The sequence below is a fragment of the Lagopus muta genome, chromosome 1, assembly GCF_023343835.1.
Source record: "Lagopus muta isolate bLagMut1 chromosome 1, bLagMut1 primary, whole genome shotgun sequence".
In the NCBI taxonomy this organism is placed as follows: domain Eukaryota; kingdom Metazoa; phylum Chordata; class Aves; order Galliformes; family Phasianidae; genus Lagopus; species Lagopus muta.
The window spans coordinates 25,574,290-25,599,708 of NC_064433.1; the positions used below are offsets into that span (position 1 = coordinate 25,574,290).

Sequence of the window (25,419 nt, forward strand, 5' to 3'; positions counted from 1 at the left end):
TATTTGAATGACGTCTAACATACTTGAAGTACAAGTAATTGCTCTAGACACCCTTCACTCACTTGATATTTACTTGCACTGCCACAAAGCAATTCTAACACAGCTAGAATGAAATATGGCAGGATGGAATGCAGTAACTCTCTCATATTTTGTTACAGTTTTGGCACTACATTTTTCATTTATGACTTTCATATTGCACTCTGACAAGAATCAGCTAGTAATTGTAGGATTGTGTCCCAAATAGCAAAAGAAGGAGCAAATAATAGTGCAAGATTAATTAAGCACATGGTAAAGTGAACAAAAAATATTAAGCACAAATGAAGAAGTTAATTCAAGATGGATCTCTAACAAAATAGAGCCAATTCCAGTGTAAACTGTAAGTAAAATCTGAAATGGATCTAATGCTTTTCAGGATGAGTCAAAAGCCCAGTATCAAAACCTTTCTTCCTCCACTCTTTTTGCATACAATTAAGAGACAATTTAATTTTCCACAATCAATACAGGTGCTGAAAAAGTTAAATATATATATATATATATATAATCAGTATAATAACAAACTAGAATAATGAATTCTAAAGAATTGTTGTTTTTGTTAGTTTCTCTTCGCATGAAATTTAGATGCTACAGACACCAATCACTTGCAGAAAAGATATAACATCCAAAACCTGGAAGTAAAGAACTGCATTACACAGGAAAACACGAGGGGAAGGTAACACCCACTCCATACTTTCAGGTATGTTCAAGGTACAAGTTAAAAGGACATCTTTGCTTAGATACACAGATTTGGTGGCATACAGACAGAACAAGATCAGTCAAAACTGCAACAGTCTTTTCTTCAATTAATTCTGGCTTTATTTAAACTTGCAAATTCAGCATTATGTTTTAAAATCAATAAGGTATTTGGGTGGTGCATAATTTATCAAAAAAAGAGCTATAGATTTTGGTTAGCTGAGGACGCTAATAGATATTTTAATGTAATATTCATCTTTTATTTTGGAATTAAAATTAAGGCCTTTAAAACCAGCCATTAAAAAACAACTTATAATTACAATCCAGTATCACCTAAATAACTTACAGGCTTTCCTTACTCTTTGGAGAATGCTTTCAAAGTACTACATGGAGATACAGTGTCCATCAAAGCCCACGGAGACATGTGACTTTCCACATCTTCTACGTGTATCATTATCAGCTATCACCCCGTTCAACAATAAGCTTTTAAGTAAACAAAAAAGTGAATATTAACTATGCAAGTGGTATAAATTATTACTCTTTATCAGTTTAAACTACATATGAGCAGTTGATGTGTCTCACAGTGAAACAAAGCAAAACAACCAACCGAGAAAAGAAAAATCAGAGAAAAGCTATACAAAACCAGATGCAACGTTTATGAAAAACTGAACTATATTACAAGTTAGCTCCTCATTTTTTATGAATGTAAAACCCCTTACGACTACTTTAAAACTCTAGGAAAGCCACTTTCCATCTTCAGTTTCCATTGGATAAAGCCAGTGTTTCATGAATTGCTGTTGCATGATTGGTAGCACAAAGATACAGAGCTCACTACCTTGTAGCATTTAGCCCTGTTTGACAGCAAAAGGTCATTCCACTGCTGGACAGGGGAAGCCAGAGGTGAGCACCACCACAGAGAGCTCCATGCTCACAGTGTGCCGCCAAAAAGGTCTGTTCTGTAAGCAAAAATGTAAGGAACTGCCAATATACTGTGAAAACTGCCCAGGACATTGTTATATATCAACTTTATGTTGTTTTAGTTAAATTGTGTCCTATTATATGCTGCAGAATCAAAGACTATTTTCTTTAAGGGTTATGAAAGTAGTTACAGATTCCAGTTTATAAGAAGTTAAATTACATGACAATAGGCAGCAGGTCGACAGATATCTCAGGTTATCAGTACCTTATCAAATGTTCCTCCTTATCCAAGTTCTACTCATACGCTGCTTTCCAAAGAGATTAACAAGAGAAAGGAGCCACGTAGCAGATAACCAGCCATATACCACAATTTGGAAAAAGGAAAACAAATAACTAATTAACCAAACAAACAAACAAAGAAAGAAGTGGAGAAATAAAACATGAATGGATATTTTCTACTCAGATTTGAATAATGAGCCTGACATCACTTTATACTTGAAAGATTATATTTTTTTCCTATCAGTAGTGACATTTTCTTCAGAGGTTATAAACTGATGAAACTCACTACTTGCACAGTGTAAGTTATGTCGCTGGCAATTAAGTGCATTTTGAGAGAAAAAAATCACTTTGCCATCAAGAGGCAATTTAGTTTATTTGCAGTGGGATGGAGAAAGCTTCTGGAACTACTTAGTATTTGTCATTCTTGCAGTCCATAGTGTACAAAGCAAAATACTAAAAAAGATCATCATGCACCAAGCACAAAATTCTATCGTGATTTTTGTAAGGGAGAGAATGTAAGCTAACAGAGAGACAACATTTGAAATATTGCACTGCGTCCTTCTTCTGTTCAACACGGCAGGATAATAGAAAACCTGTGCTCATTTTTTTGGTAAAATATTTGCTCGAGCATCTTTTGCAAAAGTGTTACCTACAGTTTACAGGACAAGAACATACATATTGCAAGCTGTTGAAAGCTGTCTCTTTCCACATCATATTGCAACTTTTAGATATAGACTTCAAAGAAGTCACTCTCATCACTAGGAGACTTAAACAGCAGTGCTTTTTTTTGTAAGGAAAAAGAAAGGCACGTGTATGAAGAAGGTATTCTAGAACTTCAGAAAACATATTTCATGATTTTAAAACCTTACCTTTAAATACATAAAAATGACATTTTCTGCATAACAGCTTACTTACACTGTACATTTTGAAGGAAACTAGTATGTATTTTTACATTTTACGCAATGTACAACTAGAATCTTCCTTCTGCAATGTAATTTCCCTTCCAAATAAAATTTAAAAAAATAAACAAGCTTGAGTTGCTTAAGATGTCTCTAAAATTCCTTAACTCATAATGAAGCTGTATTTATCAATCAATAAAAATACTCATGACATAAACACACCAAAGCAAATCTTTTGCCAAACAGTAAGGAAAAAAGAAAACAACAAAAAAAATCTCTTCCATGTTTTAAATGTTATCTTTAACCTCAGGGGCATTTTTCACATAAGCATTCATGTTTTCTACTAAATTGCTACTTTTAGACAGTACTCTGTGTAGTGTGATCCTCTTAATCCACAATTCAGGAGTGATAATCATTCTTTCCTTTTTACATTTCTAGGAATCTGCTGAAATGCTTGGCTGCCTAAACTACAATCATTTCCTTTATGCAATGGTAAATTAAATTTTGTAGAAGTGGAGAGTGATTTTAAAAAAAATATCTTGTAAGAAACTTAATACTGCAAAGAAAATTCAAGAGAAAGAGAGGAAGAGATAGTGACAGCTCTGTAGGCAGTAGAAGATACCAAAGAAATGATAGTTTTATGGTTACATCATATGTAGTCTCCTCACCTGAGCTGACATATGGTATAGTCTATTTTATACAAACATAAATCTCATATCGTTTTTATCTTGCAACGCTATTATCTCTTCAACATACTAATGATGAATATTGACTGAATCATAAATAAGTGTTTTTCTTCCTGTTTATCAGTCTTTTCCCTGGAAAAATACAATCAGTTCACATTGCATTCTATTAAAATTACACTGAAGTGACTAAGTCGATTACAACGAACAGAATAAATTACCTGGAATACCACATGCATAAAGAATGAATTTGAGTAACAGGAGTTACAAGTGCTAAATGTTAAAAAAGTGTGGTTCTACTATTGTGTTCATAAGGAAACACTGAAAAGATAAAGAGGATTTCAAGGATAAACAATGCCTTAAAAAACATAGCAATTATTAACTGTAATTAAAAGCAAAATTATACTATGAATTCACATAAAATTGCGCTATATATAGAAAATTTGATTCAGGAAGCATTATTTTCTCACTTAAGGATGAAGATAAAACCACGGAAGCCCTAAATCCACCAAATATTTTTACAGATAGGGAACACCCAACAACAGTGCAGACTATCAAAGATGCTACTACAAATGATTTGGATTTTCAGACAAACTGTCAGAAAGCTCTGCTTCAGGTTTGTTTTTTTTTTTAATGCAGACTCAGCCATTGGTAATGAAAATATAAAATGATATATTTATTACTTCAATCTATTGAAGTAATACATATTTGTATGCTCTACATATTTGTGTGCGTATTCATAAGAAGGTCCAGCCACTAGACTTGCTGAGACTCAAAGTATTAAAACCAAGTGCATCTATTTATAATTCCACATTTTAATAGCAGCTATATACAAAACACAAGTAATAGTAGGAGAGTAATATTTAGTGTGAGAAAACTGAGGTCAGTTACTCCCACGGGGAAATTTTATCCTGTTAAATCAACTGATGTGAGACTTCCACCTCACCTCTATCCAACTGATTGCCTTAAACTTACTAGAGAACCTTAAGCATCAGCAGCTCAGTAAAGCTAATGTGGGAAGGGCACAGTGTTTGAAGAGTATCTTTTCTTCTTCAGTGTAAAACAAAATGGAAAAAAATATTAAAAAGGTCAGCCATTACTTTCATTTGAACATCAGTGCTGAATGTCAGAATGGTTGGCTATAAGAAAGCCTGTGAAGTAGATATCTAAAGCACCCAGGTGCCAACGCAAGCACATGAGCTAAGTAATCTAAGAGAACAGACTAGAAAGTGATTTACTATGAACATTTCTGCATATAAATAAATAAATAATCCTGAAGGCATTCAGCTATCATCCCCTAGATCTAATCAGTAAATATACTTCACACAAATGTGATTTGGCACCAGTACACTTTAGTCGAAAGCAGTATTGTACTACTGAAGTACCCAAGCATTGTGCAAAAAGTAATTCATTTGCACTCAAATCACCTTCACACATGAATTATCTGCATTTCCATTTTACAGATGGGAAAACTGAGTCACAGAGCTTACAGATGGCTTGATCAAAATTATCTGTCATCTTAGCATCACTGGACATCACCATTTAGATGATAAATCCCCTTAGAGAGTAACTGACTCTATGAGGCTGGGTCCTTCAGCTCCGGGCAAGCAAAGTAAAGAATAAGATGATCTTCATCACATGAAAGATTCCAGGACGTATTTAAATCCCTTTCACATCAGTAATGGTAATATTCCTATGTTTAAAATAAAGTGTATCTTAAAGAACTTTAAGGGGGGTTGGACTCGATGATCTCTGGAGGTCCCTTACAACCCCTACAATTCTGTGATTCTGTGAACTTGTTAAATCACTGCTATGTAGATGTTGTGATGTTGTGTAGTTCTGGCATCCAGTACATCATGCTGCCATTCTAATACAAAATGAGACAAAATTCAAATGTAGGAATTTAACTTACGTTGATACAGACTGGAAAAGGCACACTTAATCATGAACATCACAAACTAATAACAATATTTCATTTTGTTTTGCGTTCAAAATCACTGGTATTCTTGGAATGTCTAACATGCATTCTGCTCACAAACAAACTACAGAACCCAGATTAGAAACAATAAGCATCCTAAACTTCACTGAGACCTCAAGGAGCTGAATCACACAGAATTGCAGAATTGGAAGAGTTGGAACGGAGTTCAAGAGATCATCGAATCCAACCTCTCTTCCAGATTAAGTATTCTACGATGTGTGAAGGCCCATGAGATTTCTGCAAGTGTACAAAGAGGCACTTTCCCCTCTTTTTACACTCCTGGTGGAAAATGAAAGTTCTACTGCCAAGTGGAACATGAGAAAATCTGAGCACAATCACCAAGAGAACAAATCTGTACTCCGGTTCTGTAGGTTAATAAACAGGTACAATGCAACTGTACTGGTTTCTACATTACCTGTATCCAAACTAAAACAGTTATATCTAGACTGCTATGATCTCTTCATGGATGAAGACCACTGAGTATCTGAGATTAAGTGCCCCATGAGTCCTTGTCCTTTCCTAGGTATGGTGTGCAATCACTTAAGAGAGGCTGAGAAGATGACAGAACTATCCTTAGACCTCAACACAGTGAAATAAAAGCAATCTGCTCTAAATGGAGCTTATCTCAGAAACCAACAAACAGATTTCCATCTAAATTATTTTGTCAACAGCGTGACAGTATCCTTGCTAACCTTATTTGGCACCAGTGAATAATTAGATACACAGGGGTGTGACTCCAATTGAAGGTGTTGGCATTGTAGCACTCTGTGAAAATATTAACTATGAGGTTAACTCCAATTTTCTCTTCTTTAATTAAATGCACATGGTACTAATGAGGTAACCTACTGTTCCTTGATAGCACTAATTAGCTAAGAGGAGAGTACACTCTCACACTGCAATTTAAACCTAAAAATAAGGTTGAAATATGCTAATTGCAGGCAATTTAAAACAGTACAAGTTGTAGAACTAGTCATAATAAGGGAAACTGACTGCTTTACAGCTCTGCAGCTGTATTTTTAACCAAAGTTAGATTAAAATAAACTTTGGTTAAAATTAAAACATGTCAGGCAGTTTTAGAATGATTTGGCAAAATATCCAGAAGTCTCTTCAAAAATTGTTACTTAATTCATAGTATAAACACAAATGAAGGAAAAAAAAAGGAAAAAAAATCTGAGTGCTCATCCAAGAAAAAAAAAATTATATCTGCTGTAAAAGAATTCATCTTGTTTGAATAGTTTGAAGCTCTGAATTTTCATAAATACTTTCAAGTCTCATTTGTAGAAGTGTAGAGCAGCTGCAGCTCACATTGACGTCAGTGGAGTCCTGGCTGCTCAACTCCTCTGGAAATCTAGCCCTAAAATTAGACTTTTGAATGGGAGTGGAAAAAAAAGGAACAAAGAAAATGCATGCTTTCTATGGAGAAAGTACATTCTGAAGAACAAAACTGTGATTCTACATAGAACTTTGAAATTCCTAAAACAGAAACTGCAACATTTTGTACTGTAACCAAGTATATTCTTCACAAACCAACAGAGTTCAGTTTAGCACTAGAATTACAAAGTTGTACGGCACATTGGTTTGTAGTCATTTCAAATTTTTTGATTTAGAGCCTCTACTGTTGAGCAAACAAGATGTACAACAGTTTTGATATTGCTGACTAATACTTAGGGTGACAGTGACCTGAGTTGCTGCTTTTTTTTTCTTTCCACTTTACTTTTAATGAGTAGCAATGCGAGTACCTCTATCCCAAGAATATAAAAGGATGATAATATCATAGTCCCTTAGTAAGACAGAGTGAAGATCTTGCTGGGCGAAGGAAAAACCTTGAAGTGAATGAAAACAGTGTAGCCTTCATAACCAAAATCATCAATTGTAGTCTCTGAACTACTACAGAAAATCATGGGAAATGATAACAGCTAAGCTGTCATTCAAGAAAGAAATAAAATCTGTTCATATGTATCAATGCACATCTTATTATCAGAAGTCTTCCATAAAGCATAATGATTAATAAAAAGTATGTAACAAGTTGACTGACTTTGCTCTACACCTTTTGCTTTAATTTTAATCCATTATACATCCCTAACATATTTTTCAGGCATTGAAAAGTTAATTCCCAGATAGTACTTCAGGAACTTACAAACATAGGTTGTTTGATTAATACTATGTCGTGGGATCTAGTTCATTTATTAAAGGCAACGTGGCTACACTGCCAATAAACCTGTAAAACTTCTGTTTACCATTTCACAGGACACTACTGCAAACTGTAGAACTTCCTGGAGGACCACAGCTATGCTATGCTACAAGAGGAATGAAAAGGTCATCAAGGAAGTTACTCATGTCTTTTTTGCTAGGTTATTCCCAGCAATGTCAAAGAATCTCTTCTTTGGATTGCATGAGTGGACACCGTATTTCCTAATGCAGAGCAAAGACTCCCGAAGAACCTTGTCAAGCAAAGCTGAGCATCACATTCTTCTTGGCTCCAAATAAACAACTAAATTTTGTGTGAGTGAGCAAGACAAACCAACTGGGAAAAGCAAAACTGATGCAACTAACAGTAACTGTACAACTCAACTGATGTTTAGCCTCAAGCTAATGCCAGTGTTATGGATTTGGCTGGGTTAGAGTTAATTCTCTTTTTAGAGTTTTGTACGATGCTGTATTTTGGATTTTTGATGAAAATAGTGTTGATAACACACTGATGTTTTAGTGATAGCACAGCAGTACTTGCACTGAGCCAAGGACTTTTCAGCTTCTCAGACTACCCTGACAGCAACGGGGCTGATGTTGCATAAAGAACTTGGAGGGGCCAGGGCCAGGACAGCTGATTCAAACTGGCCAAAGGGATACTCCATACCTTCTTATGCTGAGCAATAACAGCTGAGAAAGTTTTGCTTTAAATGACTTAATGGATAGTTCCAATAGCAGAAGTGAAGCTAGTTCCTCACACTGGTTCTGTGCAGGTTAACCAAAACTACTGCGCAAAGGCATTCTCATGGCCCTAATCCATACACCTCCGCAACAGCCTGTGGAAGATCAAGGCACTGGAGAAGAGGTATTATCTTATCCTAGACATAAAACATAAGGCCTATTAAAAAATCATCTGTTTAAATTCCTTAACTATTTTCTAAAGCGTATGATCTGAAGAGCCATATAATTAACAAAATAATGTAAGTCACTACCTAACCTAAAATTAAAGTATAAAAAGTGTTAAAAACAAATCAGTCTTTTCACTTGCACACTTTTCTGCCTTTTTTTTTTTTTTTTTTCCCCCCCTAACGAATTCCCACTGAAGTCTGTGAGAAATTTAATAAAAGCAAGATAGCTTGAGCAAGATTCCTAGCAGTTTTGAAACACGGTTGTTAAAAGTGATGGAATCATCCAGTTCTCCAGTAACTGAGAGTGCACCTTGGTAGTGCCACCACCTCCATCTTCTGTCTAGATTACTTCTGACCTAGAAAGAAGAAGTGAGTTCTCAAAGATTCTGGGAAGTACCTACATTGTATAGCTTTGGCTGACATTTCTGCATGCAAACATCTCCAATGACAAGTAATCAAGTGGAAGTAAAACATTTTCTAAATGCAAAGATAATTAACATCACAATAACATCCCACTGAAATGATGCATATGATTCAAATTGACTAGAAAAAGAGACTGCAATTTTATCTGGTTGATGGTTATAACGTAAAATGATACAGTTGTGCTAATCCTAAAGAAAAGATTTATCATCTTCAGCTTCCTTCATGAAGATCCTCACAGCCTCTTCTTAAACAGACAGCTTTCATTCCATTAAGACTATGCTACCAACTGAATGAAAGATTTAATGGGTAAGTAACAGGCTGTAAAGAAAACATCTGAGTTAAGCACAGTGGAAATCAATACAATCTTAAATAATTTGGTAAAGGAAGAAACTACACTCGTTCTGCTCCTTCTTTAGGATGGAAATTTAGAGATAAGAACTCTACTGAATTGATAGTCTTCTCCCTTAAACTTGTTGCTCACATTTTCAGGTTGCTCTCATGTACTTACCTGCTGAGAACACTGAAACGTGAGGATAAAGAATAGGAAGGAACTTGATGTCTCTGGGTTCTACCTTGGAACCAAAAGCTATCCTTTTACTTTTTTTTTTTTTTTTTTTTTTTTCTTTTTTTCCTTTCTTTCTTCTTGTAATGTATCCAAAACAGATTTTTCATTTTCTTCTTAAAAATATAAGCTCAGCTCACCTGTGCCATGACCATAGGAAGGAGAAGAGCAGAAGGTCTTTATTCTAATCTCGTTTGCCTTTGTAGCCAGCTGTTGGCAGCCAGCACCCTCAGCCCCTGCTTCCTGAGGAGCTCAGCCTTGCCCAGCTGTTTATCTCAGCCTTTAGCACAAAGCTTCCCACACAGTGCAGAAGGCTCAGGTTAAAATATGAAATCTACCTCAGAAAAAGCATATATAAAATTGGCATCTATATGTGTTTAAAAAAAGAAAAAAAAAAGGAATATTTTCTTCTAATAGATTTTAAATTATTAATCAAGCGTACAAGCAAAATATATAAGAAAGAGAAGACAGCAAAACCAGCATCCTAGTCATCCTAGTGCTTGAACTTTTACACTGAACAGCTTTTTTTAAGCAGGCCTACATCAGAAGGTAAATCTTAGAATTATAGAAAATAAAGTGACCATACTCTTTCTTAAATTTTGGACATCTTTTGATATCAGCTCTCTCTGATCTAAAAATATAACAAATCTCCATCAATCATAAAAAAAATCTAAGCATACTAGCAACATGAAGTAAATAACGTTTAAATACAAATACTTAAATTCTAAGACCCAGTTTATAGTGTTTTAAATACAACATGTTTTAAATAGCAAAACAACTTTCTAAAATACACGGTTCTCCCTTTAACGTATATTTCTTCTGATTTAAACAAAAGAGACATGAAGTCCATGAAAGTCTGTAAACATGCAGTAGTTTATATAATGTATATAAAGTAAGTTTCAACACAAGAAAATACCATTTCAGTAACATTTCAGAAATGTTTCACCATATGCTAGAAACTTCTCATTCATAAGCTCATTACCCAATAGTAGCTCTCAAGAATAAAGCTAATTTACATGTAAAATAAGAGTATGATCTACTCTTTAAAGGCACAATGATAAACACACCAATTCGACAATTACATTAATATGAGTATTTGCATAATTTGCCTTCTACACCTGTTCCTAATTTGAAGCAGCTGCAGAACAAATCACACTACGTAATCTGAATATGCCAGAGTCATGTAAGAACACTAACCTTTTTCAGGAAGTTTTTATTTTGTTGTTTTGCCTCATTTGTTTTGAATTTAACTGAATCCATAAAAATAAACTTTCAGGTTACACTGTTTATCTTCATCAGAGATAACATATATAAGATAAAATATTATTATTATCATTTGGCTTCATTTTCAATAATGAGGAGAGTTTCATCTTCACAACTGGAAAACCAGTGCACAGAAACTTTCTGGTGATTCTTTTAGTGCAGCAAAGGGCATGCGATCAGCCTGAAGCTGTAACCACTGCTACCCAAACTAAACAAACAAATGGGGACCTTAACCATCAGCAAAATAGGGAACTAAAGTAGGACAGAAAAATGACAACCAGCTGGGAACAACATGTAGGATCACTGTAAGCTATAAGAAACTAACATGGGCAAAGACTAAGCCAAACGATTAGAAGAATTTTCTATATTAAGCATTTGTATATTAATTTAATTGCAATTCATCATTTTCCTCTGTTACAGAAAGATATTTCAAGAGAAATGCATTCTCCTGTGCCACTAAGATGAGGTCATACAGAAAATAAATTCCTTTGATACATATGTATGTCACTTCTTAACAGGTGACTTACCAGGAATCTGGACTAGGAAACACCTTCCTAATTTCTCCCTGCAACTGAGTATTTAGCCTTTTAAGGTGAAAAACAAATTCAATATTTTGATAGAATTTTATAGGTTAGTTGGATGAGATACTGAATCAGCCCTTGCTGACTGTGAAAGAAACATTCTTCAAATTGTTTCAGATGACTTTCCATCCTCTTGTGCTGATGCACCAAGAGAAAGTGCATGCATCCACTGTTTACTGCACTCCTATCCAAACAGATAAACATTTCAACAACATTTATGCCTTCATATACCACGTAACACAATGAAATATATACTTACAGGAAAAATAGGAAGAAAGTTAAGCCGATCATGTATTTTAAGTCAAAGTTTGAACATCCTCAAAGTATCATCCTTGATGATACCATCTGAAACGCACTTGGTTTCAGAACAAAAAAATAATATTATATATTAATAGAAACCAAAATGCTGCTAAAGAACAAGTGGAAAAAAGAGGGTGAAAGAGACAAAAATTTCATTAAGCACATTTAAATATAACATGTATAAACTTGATAATGTTCCCAAAATGCTGAGAATCTTTTAACATACACTAAAAAATGATGATACATCAAATGACACAAAACGATACATCAATTTGTTCACCCTTCTTCCTTCCAAATACAAAGCTGCATTTTCATTCTAAAGTTCAGGCCATTCTTGAAAGCATATTCGTCAGACTGGTAGGAAGGTTCAACCTGTACTGCCTAACCACCAACATCCACCTCTGACATTTTGGCCCGCATAACAAAATAGGAGGCATTACTTTTGGAGCAGCCCTCATCCATAAATAGGGAAAAAATGAATCAGAGTTCTGTTAATTGCAAATTCATAAGCCTGTCAGTGTACAAGAGGCATTTAGATAATGTCCCAGATTTTCACTTTAGCTTTTGATTAGCTCCTAAGATAGTTGGACTGGACAACTCTCTTCCAGTTGAACTGCTCCATTCCATTCCATTCCATTCCATTCCATTCCATTCCATTCCATTCCATTCCATTCCATTCCATCCCATCCCATCTTTTCAGATTGTTCGTTTTTACCTTGTCATAAGGAAGTTTTAATAAGTTTGCTACATTTCTCTATGCCTATTATATGGCTACTTCTATGGCTACTAACTTTCAGATCTAGACATACCGAGTAACTGATTGACACTGTGGTGTTAAAAGTGGCTAAATAACTTAAGATCACCTGAGGATCCAATTTAAGCTTACTCAGATTAATACAATCTTTCCACCACAATGTAGAGTAATTATGGCTAGCAAAATGAAGATGCTAGAGGGCCTGGAGCATCTCTCTTAAAAGAAAGGTTGACAGACCTGAGTGCGTTCAGCCTTGAGAAAAGACTGAGAGGAGACCTTATTAATGTAAGTGTGGGAGTCAAAGGGACTTGGCCAACCTCTTTTCAGCAGTCTGTGAGGACAGGACGAGGGGAAACAGCCTTTAACTGGAGCACTGGAAGTTCCACACCAATTTTCAAAGAAACTGCTTCATGGTAAGGGTGACAGAGCACTGGAACAGGCTCAGGCTTTAAGACTATGAAAATAAGGAATTTGCATTTTGTATTTAGCAGTATTTAAGTGATTTTTTCTTCCATTAATTTTTACTTGCATTTTGAGTCAATGTACAGCTACATGTTGTAACATCATCCGTTTAGCTCAAGTTCATGTCTTTTACTCTTCAAACTGCAAGGGTGCAATTATGTCCTACGAACAATCATCCCTTGTAGCTATAGCTAAAAGTCAACTCTGCAACGATAAAACAAGAAGGATGGATCAGAAAAACTGGAGGGATGATAAAAGAGTAGAGATATCTTGGGATCTGTACAGATCATATCTTATTCTCCTTTGCCCAGTACTATTCAAAGCGTGAGCCACTGGATTTTGTTATACTCCAAAAAGTGTAAATAATGTACACCTATGCTTGTGCTTGCACAGTTAGGCATGAAATAAACTCAAAGATGTATGAGTATAAACTTGCTGCCTGCAGTTCGGTCCCACTTCAATGGATCTGTCATTGATGCATGTCTCCGTATGGCCCTGCAATTCTTTTTTTCTTCTTGTACTCTGCTATTATTGCCAGAATACAGTGTACAACCTCTGGAAATGTGAGTCATAATAAAATTGTGTACAGTTATTAATACAGTAAGACTCAAATGCCCAACACAAAGAGTCACTAAAATAGTTAAAAAAAAACCAACAAAATCCTCCAAAAACATTGTAGAAAAAAGTCTAATTACAATAGCAAAAATAATAAAATATTAAAAAAATGAATAACGGAAGTTTCATACTAACAATGACATCAATACTAAGGATGATATTCACATAATCTCATGCATTTTAAGTTTAAAAATATAAAAATAGAGGGTGTTTAGCTGTGGACTGCTACTCAAGCCTACTGTCTAGACCAGTGCTTGTCAAAACTGACAGTTCATCATTTTTTTTTTTCTCTAGGACAGAAAGCACACTGTCTATGATTATATATAAGATACATTTTTATGGAATTTAAAATTCAATAAATAATCAGTAGTAATGAAATTGAAATCACAACACTACAACACTTAGAACTCCCATGAATAAAATGGGAAGACCTACTTGCTGCACTGCAGTAGCAGAAGCATTCTAAAGGCTTAAAGCTAATTATGTTTACAAATAAGGAAAACAAGAAAAACGAGAAAAACAGGAAACATTTGTCAGGTAAAGCGAACATTTTCAAAATCTTTTTAGAATTCTTGATGACAGTTTCACTGGGAAAAGAAGTGATCTGAATAGCAAGGATTCTTCCCTGAAATTCTTCCCAAGGATTCTGAGTAAACTAGAAACATTTTCTGTGTAAATGGTATGCATCAACTTCTCTGATACATCAGATCTTAACTCACCAATACAGATAGCACTAAAATCATTTACAGTGCCTGAAGTTCTGTGTCCAGTTTTGCAGCCTCCAGTGTAAGAGATATTTGGATATACTAGAGAGAAAGTCCAACAGAGAGTCACCAAAATGATGAATGGACCGGTACCTTTCCTTTGAGGACTGGCTGAGGGAGCTGGGACTGTTCAGCCTCAAGAAGAGGAAGCTCAGGGGGATCCTATCAATACGTACAAATATCTGAATGATGAGTGCAAAGAGGAGTGAGCCAGGCTCGGGTCAAATAGCACCCAGTGCCAGGCCAGAAAGCGACGGGCACAAACTGGAATGCAGAAGGTTTCCTCTGAACATCAGAAGCACTTCTGTGCTGTGGCAGGTGATGGGGCTCTGGTAAAGACTGCCCAGATTTTGAGACTCCTCCTTGGAGACAGACCTTCAGAAGCTGCTTGGACGTGGGCCTGGGCACCCTGCTCTGGTTGTCCCTGCACAGCAGGGGTTGGGTCGGATGGACCCATGGGCCCCTGCCAACCACAGCCACTCTGTGGTTCTGAGTTTTTGTGTAAGAGCTAATCAATTCCACATGTAATAATGGTATAATCTCTTTCTGTGGGATTTTGTTACACTAGAATTTATTTTATCAATAACGCTGTTACTCCTCAATAATTTCAGAAATACTACCAGTAATTTCCCATCTACTACACATATAGAAAAAAAAATACATCAGATATGCAGGATAACAAAATCTGCTAAGTACTGTATATTGGTAATCCAAACATTAAAAACAATTGGCAACTTTTGCCATTTAATTTATCATGAACTACATTACTGAAACCCAATGTATCTATCTATAATCTATCTATACATACATATATATATATGAATATTATTCTTAACAACTATTGATATGGTGTTATATCTGAATGCATTTAAGGATATTATTTATCACAAGAATTAAGTCTGAATTAATATCACTGATGTTCATTAAATGAAAGTATTCTAAAGAATCACAGATGAAATCATAATTATTTGTTTCTAGAAGGAGGATTCTGGAGGATTACAATACAAGCTATAGCAACCTAGTCTAATTACAATGATTAAATAATCACTCAGACAACTCTATAAAAGTATTTCCCACCCAAAACAAACATTTTCCTAGACTAAACCACTTTGCAAGATGCTAAATTAGTGCGACTTTCCCAACATGGAAAAGAGACCCCTCTCTTAATCTTGGCTCTGAGACTTGTTGGGTCATGTCATATGCCAGGCCCTAAAATGGCTGCAATAATAATGATCTCATCAGTGGGCTGTTAGACTAATCCACTGCATTTTCAAGTACCGTGAGACAATCACCTCAACATTGTACTCTTAAACATTATAAAAGTGGGTATTTGGGGAAGAAAAAGAAGTATTTTAAATTTTGCCTCTTTCATCAGCATGTTTATTGCAGAGAAAAGTAAATTAATTGTACAATAAATGTCTTCTAATTAAAAACTGTCCATATTTACTAATTTGAAGGTATTTCTTCTATGTTTTACTGATAATTATGATGAAGTCAATACATTTTTGTATCTAATAACTTGAAAAAATACAGACCATCCAAAACAATATGAAAGATATCACTACTTAGATAACGTCTACATAAATAAGTACTTTTTGTTATATAAATCATTATTTTTCATTGTGATCCAGCTAGTGAGATTGTAAGTATCCCACATGGTCGTGCACTGAAAGTGAATTAAAACAGATAAAATATTGGGTATGTAATCTATATTTTAACAAATGACATTTACAATCTACTCATCAGAGTTTTCTGTTCATGAAACAAGTCATAAATACACAAGAAATAAAGTTTACTTTTGAAAAAAATAATCAAACCATCATACCCTTTAAGGCATTTCATGTATATGCTCAAGTTTTAAGGAGATTTAAAATCTTTTTCAATTCAATTTATTTGGTGTAGTTTGCTTAAAAATAAATCTGTTCCCCAGAATTTTGCTACTGTTTTCAATGACTCCCTACTTTAAAAACAGAAACAAAACAAAAAAGAATGACATAAAAAAATCCATAGGAGTACAAGAGGCTGAGTTTTCAGGTTTTTATATTGGTGCACTTCTTCTCATATTAGTTCCTTTTCTAAGCTCCTCAAGCTTCACCTCTTCCAACAGAGCAGTGTCCCAAAAACTATTTTCTCTGAACAATGAAAAGCTTTCTTTGCCACAGTTTATTTATTTACGTTCTCACACTTAATTCTGCTTAAGAAATATAAAAGATGCTTCTTCCTTTCCAAAGGTTGCCTCTTGGCCCAAATGGCATAAAGAAATCACAACCTTCCAGCCTATGCATCTAGACTGAATAAAACCTTTCTGGGTTTAAATGTCATAACCATTTACACAGAATTTATGCATTCACTGGAGGGATAGAGTAAGTGTGCTACGCTAGCCATCATACTCAAAATGATGAGAGACTGTTATCCCATGGAAATGCAGAGCATCAGTATGTGAACCTTGAATCTTTCAATAGACCCCATATGGATAGTATTTCTAAATTAAGAACCAGAAATTTAGTGGCTTGATTATTTTTATAGAATCGTTAAGGCTGGAAAAGACCGCTAAGATCACTTAGTCCATCAACACCATGCCCACTAAACCATGTCCTAATATTTTCCACTATTTCAGATGAGGTCTCACAGATATCACTCAGAAACAGCCTTAACATTTCCCTGTTTTGATTGGAAACACCTTTTAAAATTCATTTAAGATTGTGCATTCTCATCTATGTCATATCACTGGTAGTTCACAGTTACATAGAAACTAATAAACCAAGCTTTTCTCTTTCTTTTACATCGTAAAGGATGAACACAAGTTTAAGGCAGAAATGTGCCCTAGGTACTAGACATACGGCCTTGTATTTTGCTGTACTTTCTAAAATTCATTAGAATTACTTTTTAAATTCTGTTCGTGATTCGAATTTATTACTTTATATTGTAGAAAGCCTCTTGTGATCACTCCCTCCCTAATTTCATTTCATGTGGTTCCAATTGTTATGTCAGACTTGTAGTTAAGTTATTCTTTTCTCACGCAGAATATTGCTTCAACTCTTCCTAATTGAAACTTTTGAATAGGTAGGCTGTTCTGAAAGTAATGCCTCCTATTTATTTCCTTAAAAACTACAATAGATACAAAGAGCACAATAACATCTGCCATCTCACGGTGCTCTCACATCCACTGGCTGGCCACCAGAAGTGTTCATCAAGCACTGATGAATATCAGTGTGTGCAATTTTTCTCACTCAGAGGAATTCAATGACACACCCTTGTTTCATATGTGCCTTCCATGTCAGATGCCATTTTGTGAGAATGCCCCTCTGCTGCCATCTGTCCAACAGCAACAACATGTAATGGAATACTGATGGGAAGGTTCAACCTCTACTGCCATACCACCAACATCCACCTCTGATGTGATGGACCATCATTATAAAATAAGAGGAATTACTTTCAGAGCTGCCCTCTGAGCTGAGCCTTTGGAGCAGTCTAGATATATATGTGTGTATATACACACAGACAAGAATCAATCACCATTCACATCTGAATTTGCAGTATTACTTCCATTTCACAGGCATGCCCTCAAACAGGTTTGCCATGGGATCCTGAACAGATTTTGAAGCAGAAAAGCACACTGTTTTGTGGATGACTTCATACCATATTGTACTTTGAGAAATATCTCTCTTTTAAGCATGAAACCTATAGACCAGATCTGCAAGCTAGATTACAGCTGCCTCAATTTGGAAATGACTGCTTTTGTAAGTACAGAGTTCATTTTGATATTTTTTTCTGGCATGTTGTGTTACTCTATTGATTTTCCTTAAAGTTATAAGGCTGCCTTTTCTATCATACTGAAGGCATTATTTCCTAAACAAACAGATTTATTGTGAACACATAGGGGAGAAATCTCATTCTTCATCTGCACATTAGGTTTGTAGTAAGATCCTTGAAGTATATTGATACTGTTGGCACAGCATACGGTTTCCTTTGTACACATTATTATCTTACAATTGCATTTGAAAGCTTCACATAATCAAGTAGCAAAACACTAAAGTAGTCTTTAGTAAATTTTTCACCATTAATTCTATTTCATAACACCCTCATCTGTCTGTCTCAAGAAAATTATATTAGAAGCATAAGAAGGCATAAAAAGGTCTAGAACATCAAAGAGACAATTGTCGGACAACCCCCTTTCCCAACAGTTTGTACAAGATGCGCTGATGTGTTTTCCCAATCCACCATATGACTGCTGCTTCAGCTTCACTCACATACTCTTCCTGTATATTACGGTATAATGTTTATGCATGTTCATTCAGATAATTTTAATTTAATTCTATTCAAAATGAAGATAAACCAAAACTAACACCAGCACTAATCTTGGCTTTCATTTAGACTCCTCATTAGCCTGCTCCTCGTGTCTCCAATAAAGTCCCCTTGAACGCACAAACTAAAAAAAGTCTTTCTACATACTATTTAATTACTAGAAAATACTGTCTAGATGACTAGAAAATTTCAAGATAACAATTTATAAATAAAAGTTATCTGCACGGTGGAGGTTGGGATGGCTAAACAGGGAGACTGGACATTCACATATGTGGAAAGGTGCATTTGCTGTTACTCTTCACTATTTAGTCATAGAATTTTTAGATTGTTAGAAAATTTTCTTTACTTTTCTAATTGCCAGCTGAAATGAAAAAAGCCACCTGTGAAAAAAACAGAGGCTTAACAGTAATCTACCTTGAAAGTTTCAAAATATCTACATGTGGCCAGAATATTCATAAAATATTTTGTTCAGTTCTTTTTCCTGCATTGGGACACTAGAGTATTTTTTTTTAATCTCAAGAGTATAAAGAGCATCTTGCTGGAGTGGTGTGATTCTAAAGTGGTATAATTAGGGACCTGCCTGGGAGCAGGCCCTTTAACAGAGCCACTCACTATGAGGGAAGCATTCATGCACCCCCCAGAGCTCTCCACCCACTGGTCCGGGCAATGAGCCAGCTGGTAAGAATCAGGCCAATCAGGACCACTGCATGAGCCAGAATTACCTTAGAGTCCTCCACCTCCTACCACAATGCACACAGCAGAGAAGCGATGGTGCAGGCACTTGACTGGCAGGGGACAGGGCTCCCCAGATGCTCTTGCAAGGCAAAGGCACTTCTCCATAGGGCATGGACTGCCATCATTCAGCATAGAAAAACTAGCCCATCCTTCCCATATGTAGTAATATTAACTGATATGAGACAGGATACAGACTACACTCCTGCAGAATGAGGAAAAGATGCATCTGCCGGTTTGCTACATAAAAACTGAAGCAAAAAGTTCTCCCCGGAATTTTGCCTTTCTGAATAAATGGAGTATGTGCGTTTGGGTTTCATCTTCCCTCTCCTCCCAGTCCCTCAAAAATTCTTACAGAATCAGAATCAGCACGAGATGAACGTGGAAAGGTGTGATAGTGAAGGTGACAGTAGATGACAGAAGATGAAGGTGACAGTAATGGAATGACACATCAGCCTGCTGCACAGACATATGTCTAATATTAACATGCCTCCTGAAATCTCTGATAATATTGTAATCCTAATTAGTATTCTGCATATTCAGTAAACACAACTTGCATAATGCTTCTTTCCTATGTCTCCCCAAATTTTTATACTGCAGCACTTGGTTTTGTGATGAAGAGCTGATCTCCACACTATGTAGGTTTTGTAGAGTGGATTTGTATCTATATAAATTCGGACTTCCCAACAAAATGTTATCACGGACACTTCCATTGTAAATCAGAGTTTTAACCAGCCATTTTTTTACTACTGTATACACTGCTCTGCCTTAAATGGACCTCTTGTCTCCTACATCACCAGAAGTTTGAACACAGCTATTTCCCTTCCCTCTACGCCTCACCTCACCTAAAAATAATTTCTCGCCTTCTCTCTCCATCTCTTGGGGTTATCCTTGTCTTTTGAGTGGGTATCACTGATGCAAATTTCTGCACCTTAGAGGATAACTGTGTATTCCTCCAAACAGACTTACAAGGAAAAATTGGACTTATGCCTTTCTAGCAGCTATCCTCCAAATTTAATTTACCCCAAGCCTCAATGTTTGCTTATATGTAGGCCACATATTTCCTCCAGAATTATACTCAAGAGGGAAAAAGACTGTTTATCACTACTCTCCTCTTACACTCTATATTAGGAATTTGCATTTTTCTAAATCAGTGCTTTCTAGCATGTACAAAATCCTCCTACTTCCTATGCTTAGTAGCAAGCATTAGATAAACAGAAATGTGTAGCATACAGTTTTTGGAAAGAGTTTGAGACCAGCTGGATTTGTTTCTATTTGTGTTGAACATAAAAAAGAAAACTCAATCTAAGTTAAACCCGTAACTGTTTTTGCCCTTTTTAAACTGAAACTTTTTTTACCTACTTTCTACTTGCACAGCTCAGTTGCAGTCAGCGCATGTTAAATCAGAGGACAACATTTAAAAGCACTGCTTTTTGCTTATTTTTACTCACATTCCCAATTTCTTATCTCTCAACAGCTCCTTACATATGTTTAAAAAAAGTAACTAAAAGTTACAATATTAATGATATGTTTGCTAATTTATTACGTGCAATGAATTTTAAATTCATTCAGACTCAACTACAGATCCAAAGGGAGATGACCAAACTAAAAGAGTAGCACAGAAGCAAGGAAATTAGGCAGATACATTCCCTGAAAGAGACTATGAATATCTTCATGCTAAATTCTCCAAGAAGAGGAGAAAAGAGTGTACCCACAATAGCTGATCCATTCCTTTGTCTTTCACTCTCCATAGTTTCTACTATATATAGTTCATGTTCACCACTAATATCTTCTCTTTCCCATTGCTATCTAAAATCTATTCAAATCTCAGACACCATATAATATTCTAAATATTAAGGGTTTTTCAATGTAATTATTTTCCCTATTTTTTTATCCATAACATTATTTTCTACGATCAATGGACTTTGTCAAATCAGAGCACAAGATCATTTGAAATCTATGCTTATGCCTATATAATATGCTTTGCCTATATATATATATTTTAAAGTGTTTCTGATAGCTAAATGCAAAAAAGATTAGGTAATTAAACTGAAATGTATACTTACTTGCCCAAATTTTATCAAATGATTGCACTTCAGTGAAGTGCTCATGCTAAATAAACAAAGCTTACCTTAACAACTCAACATGCCATACAGCATGATATTTATACAACAGGCTTGGTACACACTGAGCTTAACCATTTGATTCCAGGAGTCATGATTTCCTGACATGCCATCCTAATACAGAATGCATTAGTACTAATGTTGAAACAAAAGATCTACTAATATGAAGGAAAAAATAACTATCTAGTTCATTGTTGATATACTAACTTAAGGGATTGGAGACAGTTACCTATTTATTCTAACCAAGATAAAGTTCTGACTTTATGAAAATAAACTACTTCAATGGAGGCAGTATAGGTAATAGAAATAGCTAAGCTTTTCATAGCTCTTTGGCAAAAACAAATAACATTACAACTAACTGTCCAAATCCCTATGCTGTGTAACCTACAACAGTATCAGTATTGTGAGCAGATGAGTCTAAACACAAGGATTTGCCTACGTGGAAGGGAAATTGTAGTGCTGTACATGAACACCCACCTGTGGTAACAAACTCCTAGCATTTACCTTTAAATTATGCTTGTGCTTTGCTCAAGTCTTTCTCACGACTGTCAGTGTAAGGAGAACGACAAAGCTGCCAGAGTTACAGCCCAGGCTAGATGACATGAGATTCTTCAGTAGCCATAAGGACCGTTATTTCCTGCCACAGGAGAATGATCTACAGGTTGTAAGAACCAAACTGATGTTCTCCCCCTATTACTTACTGCAGAAATGCAGTAATATGGATTGAAATCCATGAAAGTGGTCAGCTCTCTTCACCACACCTCAATCACACCTTTTCCAGAAAATACGGTAAAACAAAAATCTGTACTATGGAAACCTTAACCTTACTTACGGCAGTAACTTTTCCAAGTAAATGCTATTATCTTATTATACTCAGGTTAACATTATCTTCAGCTCCCATCCCAAACCTGCCTTAGCTATTCTGAAATATGTCATCAACCAATGCATGTACTGACTGGATCCACTTGATGCATCAGTGTCATGACTGGCATATATAAACATCCTTCAAACACACTTATTTGGGTATCTATACATGAAAGTAAAATCGCTACTACAACTGGTACTCAAGCTTGTCAGATGGGATGTTTTTCTCCTCTGTTTTGCCTAAGACATGCTAATGATTATGCCATCTGCAGTCTGAAACCCAGAAAAATGTAAATCAGAAAGTAATAGTAGATCAAGATAAACGTCTGCACAAAAGGATAATCTTTGCTAGTATACTGTTAACTCTCTAGTATACATCTCTGTATAACTATCTAAATGTAAACCACTACCCCTTGAAATAATATGGGAAAACTACTAGATAACGAATTTTTTTGCATTAAAAACTAATACAAATAGATTTGCTAAACAGAACACTTCTGTTTTAAAATCAATCATATGGCAAGCATATCGGTTTAAATCAGTTAAATCAGTTTAAAAAGATTTTTCATGAGAAGCATATAAAAAACATTCACAGTGTTGAAGAAAAATCCCAGAGGTTCTCTAAAATCATCCCCTTGGTAAAAAAACAGTAGAACTTGGCCACTTACCGAACACCCTGTTTTTGCAAAGTTGTGGACACAAATTTGAAGGTTTCTTCAATAAGTTTTCAACTTGCTGATTAGCTAGTAGCTGCTGTAGGTCACTAAAATACTTGATACATTACAGAATAACAGGGAGAACATGTATAAATGCAGCATATGGTACCTTCCCCCAAATATCCTTCAAATACAAGATGGCTACTAAAATTAATACCATTTTTCCTTTTTGGCACATGGAACAATAGTGCAGTTTACATCAAAATATGGAGCACATGAGAAGTGCAATGGCAAGGATTACCTAATACCCACATTTGCTTGCAGATGTGTGAGGCAGTTTTAAAATTTTTATAAGGTTTTTAATAGATTTATAATACAGTTCTACCATATCTCCGGTTGCTACATTAGTAAAATGGTCTGAAATTATCGGAAATTAGACATGCACTAATATGAAAATATTTTCAAATACTGAGAGAAGTCTGTTTCCTTAAGCACAAACACAAGCATTTTTCATCTTTTTTTATCTTATAAACCCCAAATTGCTTATACATATTTTGCAATTCCTACTGCTAGGAGATTTTGGCCAAAGTTACCATTAAATCTGGCATAATAAAATAATAGTAATGTACAAGTTTATGACCCATATTACAGTATTTGGTTAAACAGGCATCACGATGCTCAAAATGTGAATTTCCACTCCATAATGAACAATGAAAAGCTCTGTAGTAACAGTAAAAGACAGAAATAGAAAAGCTCCAAGGACTCATTTTCAAAATCTTTATACATCCTTTCCACTAAAGAAGAAAATTAAAACGGAGTGCGCTCATACCTGAATTTACATGTTATTTGATACACAAACCAAAGTCTGCAAGCATATTCCATTTTCCTCTCATATAAAAACGAACCAAATGAAGTGTCCAAGGCTAATGAGAGGCACTGAACACATACTGATCATCAAAGGAAAAGTTGGAAAACAAGAGCAATAATCTTGGCTTTAGGGAGCACGTAACAATTTTGAAAAGAAAATTATTTGCTTTATTTGCTTCTTCCTGCCTCATAAGTATGGCCCATGAGGCACTGAACCTTCTGGGCAAAGACAAAATACAAGCCATCTCTACAATACACCAGCCCATGACATTTATAAGGCATCAGGCCAAGGTTAGTCCCGTGGGAGTAGGAAAGCACAAGACTTCCTTTCCCCGTCTCATCATCCCTTTAGGTTGACTTTGTGACTGCCTTTGTCTCCAGAGATGGTTTTCTTTCCTTTCATCAATGTCTACCACAAGTAGTGCATCCCCACATCCCTTCAGCCTTGAAAAGATTCACCAATGGGTGGAAGATATAAACAGAGATGTAGGGAGCTATCGAAATGCTGTAGTTTACAAGTTGGAGAATTAGAGTAAGCTAGCATCGCTGACAAAAATATACTGGGAAAACTGACACTTTTGCTTGTTCCATATAATTCTCTTAGGATCTGATGTAGGCCTATTTAGATACCTCAGGCTAGAAGGACCTTGAACACTCCCTGTACAGACCTTGCCTTTCAGAATAAGGAGCTGGGGGAACTATTTTCACCATATTCATTAAATCAATTATCTTTACGATTCGACCCTTCAGGGTCACCAATTTCCCTTCTGAAAATTTAGAAAAATACACAGTTCATAAGCTGCTGGATTTACGACTATTTTTCTTGTGTGCCCGCAGCCCAGAAGAGATTAGCAAAGTGAAGTCAAAACTGAGTAGAGGGAAGCTGAGATGGTCCCAGGACTCTACACCTCCAGATTGGACTACAAGTATAGCATGGCAGAATGCTAACTTGAGATGTTTGGGTTTTTATGTTATTTTGGTTGTTGGTTGTTTTTTTTCCATTTTCTTTATTTGCTTTCTGATGTTTTCTTTTGGTTTTGAGCTTTAAAAGTAAATTTGAAGAGAGATGATGTGAAATATGAAATTGTGTGCCGTGCCTACCATTCCTTCATGAAATTTCACCAAGAAAAAGAGGAGTATGTAAACTGTACACAAAAATTGCACAATTTAACAAACTTTACATTGTTCCACCAATGCAAGATTAGACAAATTGTAATGTCTGGAGCTCTCCCTCCATTATGCTCCACTAAAACTAAAAACCAGATTTTTAAAAAATGTTATTCTGTCAAAAAAGAGGGATTCCCAAAGGTAGGTGTTATACTTACTTACTAAACAAAACAAAACTATCACTTATGATCACCCTTTGTCTACAACAAACTGCAATTCAGCAACTAAAAACCTCTAAACACAGTCTATATGCCATGAGAACCAGTTTTGTCAGAAGAATGCAATTTCAAACGTAACTCAGAATTCATAACAAATGACCTAAAACCTCAAAAAATTTTTCAAAAATGAAATGCTTCCCACCTGCAAACAGTACAGTATTCTTACCAATGATGAATTTAAA

The 25,419-nt window shown here is 35.5% G+C and overlaps 1 protein-coding gene across 13 annotated transcripts in view; it reads right to left on the bottom strand.

Moving 5' to 3' along the window:
- FOXP2 (forkhead box P2) overlaps positions 1-25,419 on the bottom strand; it is a 408,488-nt gene that overhangs the window by 96,485 nt on the left and 286,584 nt on the right. The window lies entirely within an intron of this gene.